Below are 7950 nucleotides of genomic sequence, written 5' to 3'. Positions count from 1 at the left end.
TTTTTTAAAAAGCTAATTATATTGTTAAATTCTGCAGCTACTTGACTATTAATGAGGTTATTTTATGTGTTAATTTGTCATGGCTACATTTTTTAAAAATTCATGTTGCCTATTTCATTATGAAAATTTGACTTTTGTTTTAATTAATTTATGAAATATTTTATTATTGAGATATTATTGTTACTAACCTTTTGGCATATATGCCACACACATTTTTCTCAGTTCATTTTTTTGTTTTAAATAGTTTTAAAGTTTAAAAAGTGTTTAAAGTTTGTAATTCCTAGTAGGAAAACATTATGTAAATGAATACCCTAATGGCAAACCACTGTAAAATGCTTCAGCTGCATTTGGGGTCGAGAGATAGTGATTATCTTCAAAGTGACCCAGCTCTCTTGATGAGAAGGTCAGAAGTACACAGGTTCATATTATTGTGACACCCATCCAAAGCATTCTAGGTGATCTAGGCTGCTTTTCCTTCAACAAGGGCTTTATTTATCAGGAGGGCATTATACTTGACCTCCAAATTTGACTGATAATTTACTGATAAGATTCATAACCTTTGGTTGCTCTGGTATTTTGACATATTTGCTGGGTTCTGGGCTACGTGCTGGAAGGCCACCATAACTTTTGGATCCTGCTTCGCTGCAAGAACCTCGGGATCACTTAAAGATTTCTTTAAGTCCAAGCGTTCCTGCCACTCAAGGCATTCCCCCTCCCATTCCCAGCATTCCTCTGTGAAAATTATCAGGCATTCCCCCAAGAAAGCCACCAAGAAAAGAGCCATACTGAACTGCTGACTGTCCTCTGGCTTCTTCCTCTATTTGGGTTATCTCATGCTCTTCTGGAGCCTTCTTAACTCTTTCTATTCTTTCTTTGATCTCTCACTCTTCATGTTTTCTCTCACACTTTTTCCGATGTTCTGCAATTTTCTGCACCCTAGGTTGAACTTCTTTCAGCACTGCTCTAGCATCTTCATCATCATCCAGTTTAAAGGCAAGGCCAAGCAGGATCATGGGTTGCTTCGTCCCAATGGACTAATAAATCTGTGTGGTTTCCCTCATGACTTGTAATGTTGACCTGAATCAGGATTTATTTCAATGGCTCTGTCACAGTCTCGAATGGCAGCATTTGGCTTCTGTAATTTGTCAAAGACATTGGCCCTCTTGGTATACAGAATGGCCAAGGGAGGATTCAGCTTGATGGAATTTATGAATTAGTTGATGGCTTTCTACAGTTCATCATCAGTTAGGGCTTCAATGGCAGCCACTTTCTTATCGTTTACCTGATCCATCATCTCCTCTGCTATCTCTGAATTTCCCATTTCTTGAGGGGCATCAGTGTCTAGTTCCATCACACCTTCATTATCAGTTCCTAGATCGCTTTCCTCACTTGATGGTTTGTCTGTCTTTAAGTCTTCCTCCGCCTTCTTATTATCTGTTTTTTCTTCCTTGATATTTTCTTCTGATTGAGCTTTCTGAGTAGCAGATGGCACTTTACCCCGCATGCTCTTCACCCACTCCCTCAGGAAGCGCATTTTCTCGTGTGCAGAACACTTGGATCCTGCTTACACATTTTCACGAAGGCCGGAAGCTCATTCACTTTGCAGGGGTCCGTGGTCGGTAGGTGGTGGGTGAAGCTGAGGGGCTGCTGCTGGGTTCACGGGCCAGACCCTGGCTCAGCATGACCTCAGTTCATTTTTTATGATGTTTTCAGTATATTTTATCCTGCGTTATGGTTTCAATTTTACATTAAAATGATGTAAACATTTTATTTTAGAATTAATTTTACAATTTTAAATATATAAGGCATTGAAAATTAAATTCTGTGTGGTGATAAATAAGCATGTTGTTTTTTTAAAGATAACTTAATTATTCACATTTAATATTCAATCTTTGAAAGTGTATAATTCAGTGGTTTTAGAGTATCCACAGAGTTGTGTAAACATCACTACTAACTTTGAAACATTTCATCACCAAAAAAATAACCTTTCCATTAGTAGCCACTGCCCATTCCCCAGTTCTTCCTGCCCCCTTCCCCAGATCCTGAAAGCCACTAATCTACTTTTCATCTCTAAGAATTCAGGTATCCTAGAGAGTTTGTATAAATGGTGTCTCAGAGTATGTGGTCTTTTGTGACTGGTTTATTTCACTTAACACAGTATTTTCCGGGTTCATCTATGTTGTAGCTTGTATCAGTAATTTATTATTTTTTATTGCAAAATAATATTCTGTGGTACAGAATACATCACATTTTGTTTATCCATTAATCAGCTGATGGATATTACCACTTTTTGAAAACTAGGAATAATACTGCTATGAATATTAGTGTATACATTTTTGTGTGTGAAAATATGTTTCCAGTTCTCTTGGCTAAATACTAAGAAGTGAATCAGTAGATAACTCATAGGAAGTTATACCTGGTTTTCCAATGTCATTGTACCATTTTTATTTCTACCAGAGGTGCATAAGGGTTCTACACTCTCTTACTGACATGTGTTATATCTGTCTTTTAATAATAGCTATCTTAGTTGATATGAAGTGATATGTTACTATGGTTTTAATTTGCATTTCTCTAATGCCTAATGATGTTGAATATCTTAATGTGCTTAGTGACCATATGTATATCTTCTTTGGGGAAATATCTATTCAAATCCTTTACTCATTTTTTTAAAATTGAGTTATCTGTCTTTTTGTTGTTGAATTATAAGCATTCTTTATATTTTCTAGATTAAAGTCCCTCATTATATAAGTGTTTTACAATATTATCTCCAGACCTATCAGTTAGCTTTTTGCATTCTTGATGCATTTTTGAAGTAAAAAAGATTTAATTTTCATTAAGTTCAAATTATCTATTTTTTAAAATTTTGACTATTGAGTTTTGGTGTCAAATCTAAGAAATTATTGTCTAATTGAAGTTCATGAAAATTTATTCCTGTTTTCTCAAAAGGTTATAATTTCAGTTTTTACATTTAGGGCTATGATCTCTTTTGAATTAATTTTTATGTATGGTGTGAGGAAGAGGTATACTTTCATCCTTTTGCACGTGTATACCAGTTGTCTCATCACCATTTGTTGAAAAAATGATTTTTCCCCTACTGAATTGTGTTTGTAACCTTACTGAAAAGTCAGTTGCCCATAAATATAAGGGTTTTTTTCTGGATTATCATTTCATCAATCTGTATATCTATCCTTATCCTAGCACCTCACTGTCTGCATTACTTTAGGGCTTTATAGTAAATTTGATTGGAAGTATGAGACCTTCAAATTTCTTCTTTTTTATAGATTGTTTGAGTTATTCTGGGTGCTTTGCAGTTCCATCTAAATATTAGGACCATTCGATTAATTTTTGCAAAAAAAGCAGCTGGGATTTTCATATAGATGACATTAAATCTGTATATCAACTTTGGGACTTTGCCTTCTTAACAATAGTAAGTCTTGGATTCATGAACATATCTTGCATTTATTAAGATATTTTAAAATTTCTTTCAGCAATATTTGTATTTTACAAAGCTCAAGTCTTATAAGTATTTTATTATTTTAATGTTCTAAGTAAAATTGCTTTCTTAATTTCATTTTGGATTGCTTATTACTATTATACAGCAACAATATTTTTATATTGATCTTGAATCCTGAAATTTTGTTAAATTCATTTATTAGTTGTTGTAGTTTCAATATGGATTCCTTAGGATTTTCTGTATATAAGATGATGTCCTCTGCAAACAGAGATAGTTTTACTTCTTCCTTTCCAATCTGGCTGCTTTTGTTTCATTATTTTCCCTAATTGTCCTGCCTAGAACCTCCAGTAAAATGTTAAATAGAAGAGGCATGAGTGTATATTGTTGTCTTTTCGTAATCTTTGGGTAAAGCTTTCAGTCTTTCACCATTAAGTATGATGTTAGTTGGGATTTTTGTTTGTGTGGGAGAGCTGTGAGGAGGGGGATATTTGTTTTTTGTTTTGTGTAAATGCCCTTCACGTGGTTGAGAAAGTTCCTTTGTATTCCTGGTTTGTTTAGTGTTTTTTTGTTTACCATGAATCCCTTTGTTTTTAAAGTAAAGATTTAACAGCCAGAATTCAAGATTGGTAAATAAAATATTTAATCAATATACACAACTATAATTTAGGTTTAAAAAACTTGAATCATTTTTAAGTTCTCTGTTTTTTGTTTTGTTTGTATTTTGTAGCATGTGAGTTGGCTTTGAAGTTAATCCCAAAAGAAGCACTCCAAAAAAAATTTGCATAAATGCAGCATTTTTAAATTGTTGGTGAGTTCATAAAAGCAACTATGCAGACAAACAATATATTTTACTTTATAGTCATATTCCATATTCTAGCACTAACTCTTTAATGTTTACAATAAAAAAATTACAAATTCTTCTGCAGAAAACTTACTCAACAAATTAAATTGAAATTTTCTAGGCCAGCTTTCTGCCAAGAGAGAAACTGAGAACAAAAATTTCCTCAGAACTTACATACTATTTATATCATCATGTATTAATTATATAACTTTGTTTAATGAATGAATTGTAATCCTAGTGATTTACAAATCATTTTAATCAATATATCCTCTTTATTGAACTTCTCAAAATAACCAGTAACGTTTATGTGATTTTGGTGTTTAGAAATTGACACAGTACATTCTAAGCACTTAATTCAAACTTGTCAGTACCAGATAAATCCTACTTAAGAGCTATTATAGCGCTTCACATGGTCACTGAAAAGCTACATTGTCATTTTATTCCTGCTCTCTGCCTATAATTATTCTCAGTTCTGGGATGCAGTGGTGAAAAAGTCAGACCTCGCTGTCAGGGAGTTTGTAATCTAGTATGGGAAAGATAGATGGTAAACACATAAATAAACCAGCAAGATAATTTCAGAGAGAGACCACTGCTGTAGAGATAATAGAATATTCTAATATGATTTAGAATGATTGGAACTTCCTCTGTGAGAATTGAGGAAGAATGTGGTGTAAATGGGAATTTTAGGGAGGTTAATTATGTGCTACGTGAGGTAATTCATCACTTGTTGCCTCTTGAGAAAGGTATTTTGCTACTTCTTAAGACTTCTAGGGGGCCCAATTATTTTACTTATTAATGAGGCACCAATTCGAGAAAAATATTTGATACAGAGTAAAAAGGCTGAGCTGTAATTGATTTATATATCAAATAATCCTAATCCACAGAGCGATGATTATAATTTATATTTGCATAGCATTTTTGAGTACTTTCACATTCACTGCCTCTTTTGAGCATCAGGGCAATCCTTTGATGAAGTAAAACATGATATTATTCTATCAGTAAAAAAAGACACGCTAAGTTCAAAGAGTTTAAGTAAGTTATCCATTACACAGCTGGCAAATTATGGAACTTAAAACAGAACTGTGGGTTTGTTTTTTTTTGTTTTTTTGTTTTTTTTTTTTACCTAATTTCAGTTAATGCCCTCAATCTATTGTTATTTTAGATTGCTTATTTTGAGTTGACCAGATATTACACCGGAAGTAAGTAAGTATACTACGTAAATTCTTAAGGATACCTTTTGGTCTAAAGAACCCATCTAGAAGAGTGGTTCTCAAAGTGTGGTCCCTGGACCAGCAGTATCTGTATCACATGGGAAATTTTTAGAAATGCAAATTCTCAGTCCCCACCTCAAATCAAATGAATTAGAAACTCCAGGAGTGGGGCCTAGCAACTTATGTTTTAACAACCATTCCAAATGATTCTTACACATGCTAAGTTTTGAGATCACAAGTTTAGAAAAGAAACAATGGTTAGTCTCAGATTCCTTATTTTTTTAATTAAAAATAAAAATATTTTGCATTTTAATTTTAATTTCTTTGATAGGCATATACATTATATATATTTGCATAAGTGTTTACATATAAAAACACAGGGCAGTCTTTGAAAATAATGCACTCAAAATAATGTCAGGAATTTAAAACTACTAACATCTATTTTTATAAGCGGGGATGCACAAAAAAGGATAATCTTATATGTTTCTGGTAGAAATGTGAATTTAAATGTAATTTCACATAGCAGAATTATCTTCCTTGGAAATATAGATAATGTAAATAAAATTATCAGTATTTAAGTAAATATTACAAGTAAATCCACTGCAACGTGGCCCATTGTGATAAATAGCTAAAGTAAACAAAAAAAAATCTGCACCAGTAGGGAAATAATTGAATAAATTATGGTATATCATCATCTTGAAATGTTTCTAGTCATTAAAAATAATTATTCATCATGCCACACATGCTAGAGATTTAATATACAGCATAGTGACTATCGTTAACAATACCATATTATTTATTTGAAATATGCTGAGAAGACAGGCATACCTTGTTTTATCGTGCTTCATTTTATTGCACTTCACAGATATTGTGCTGCTTACAAGTTGAAGGTTTGTGGCAACCCTGCCTTGAGCAAGTGTATTGGCACCATTTTTCCAACAGCATGTGCTTACTTCATGTCTGTCACAGTTTCATAATTTTTGCAATATTCAAACATTTTCATTATTATCTTTTTTATGATGATATATGATCAGTGATTGATACAGTGTGGATATTTGTCCTGACCAAATCTCATGCTGAAATGTAATCCCCGGTGTTGGAGTTGGGGCCTGATGGAAGGGGCTTGGATCATGAGGATAGATCCCCCATAAATGGCTTGAGCCATTCTCTTAGTGGTAAGTGAGCTCTCTCTCTAAGTTCATACAAGATCTGGTTGTTTGAGTGTGTGGCACCTCTACCCCCAATTCCCTCTCTTTTGCTCCTGTTTTCACCACGTGACATGCAAGTTCCCACTTCAGCTTCCACCGTAAAAGTTCCCTAAGCCATCCCCAGAAACAGATGCTGGCATTTTGCCTCCTCTACAACCTGCAGAACTGTGAGCCAATTAAATCTCTATTCTTATAACTTATCTAGTCTTAAGAATTTATTTATAGCTATGCAATAATCGCCTAACACAGTGATCTTTGATATTACCATATTAATTGTTTCGAAGTACAATAAACCACACCCATAAAAGACAGCAAAATAATTGATAAATATTTTGTGTGTTCTGACTGCTTCACCAACCGGCGATCTCCTACCTCTCTCCCTCTCATCGGGTCTCTTTGATACCTGAGATACAATACTAAAATTAGGCCAACTACTAACTCGAAAACGGCCTTCAAGTGTTTAAGTGAAAGGAAGAGTCACACATCTCTCACTTTATTTTATTTATTATTATTATTATTTTTAAAATATATTTATTTCTTGAGACAGGGTCTCACCCTATCACCCAGGCTGGCGTGCAGTGGCGCAATCTCAGTTCACTGCAGTTTCCGCCTCCGGGTTCAAGAGATTCTCCTGCTTCAGTCACCCAAGTTGCTGGGATTACAGGAGTGCAATACCATGCCCGGCTAATGGAGATGGGGTTTCACCATGTTGTCCAGAATTCCTGAACTCAAGGGATCTGCCCACCTCGGTCTCCCAAAGTGCTGGGATTACAGGTGTGAGCCACCGCACCAGGCCGCATCTCTCACTTTAAATCAGATGCTAGAAATGATTATGCTTAGTGAAGAAGGCATGTCTAAAGCCAAGGCAGTCTGAAAGCTAGCCCTCCTGCATCAGTTAGCCAAGTTATGAATACAAAGAAAAAGTTATTGAAAGAAATTACAAGCGCTACTCCAGTGAACATATAAATGATAAGAAAGTGAAAACAGGCCGGGTGCGGTGGCTCACGCCTGTAATCCCAGCACTTTGGGAAGCTGAGGTGGGTGGATCACGAGATCAGGAGATCGAGACCATCCTGGCGAACACAGTGAAACCCCGTCTCTACTAAAAATACAAAAAAATTAGCCAGGCCTGGTGGCGGGTGCCTGTAGTCCTAGCTACTCAGGAGGCTGAGGCAGGAGATTCAGGCTGGCCTGAATCCGGGAGGCGGAGCTTGCAGTGAGTGGAGATCCCGCCAC

The 7950-nt window shown here is 35.1% G+C and overlaps 1 pseudogene; it reads right to left on the bottom strand.

Moving 5' to 3' along the window:
• Positions 1–506: 506 nt before the first annotated feature.
• Positions 507–6122, bottom strand: LOC108515222 (hsc70-interacting protein pseudogene; annotated as a pseudogene).
• Between the last annotated feature and the right edge of the window lie 1828 nt (positions 6123–7950).

This window comes from Rhinopithecus bieti, unplaced genomic scaffold (assembly GCF_001698545.2).
Source record: "Rhinopithecus bieti isolate Rb0 unplaced genomic scaffold, ASM169854v2 scaffold_35312, whole genome shotgun sequence".
Lineage (NCBI taxonomy): Eukaryota > Metazoa > Chordata > Mammalia > Primates > Cercopithecidae > Rhinopithecus > Rhinopithecus bieti.
The sequence above is the reverse complement of the archived record's forward strand: the minus strand, read 5'-3'. Positions and strand labels throughout refer to the sequence as shown.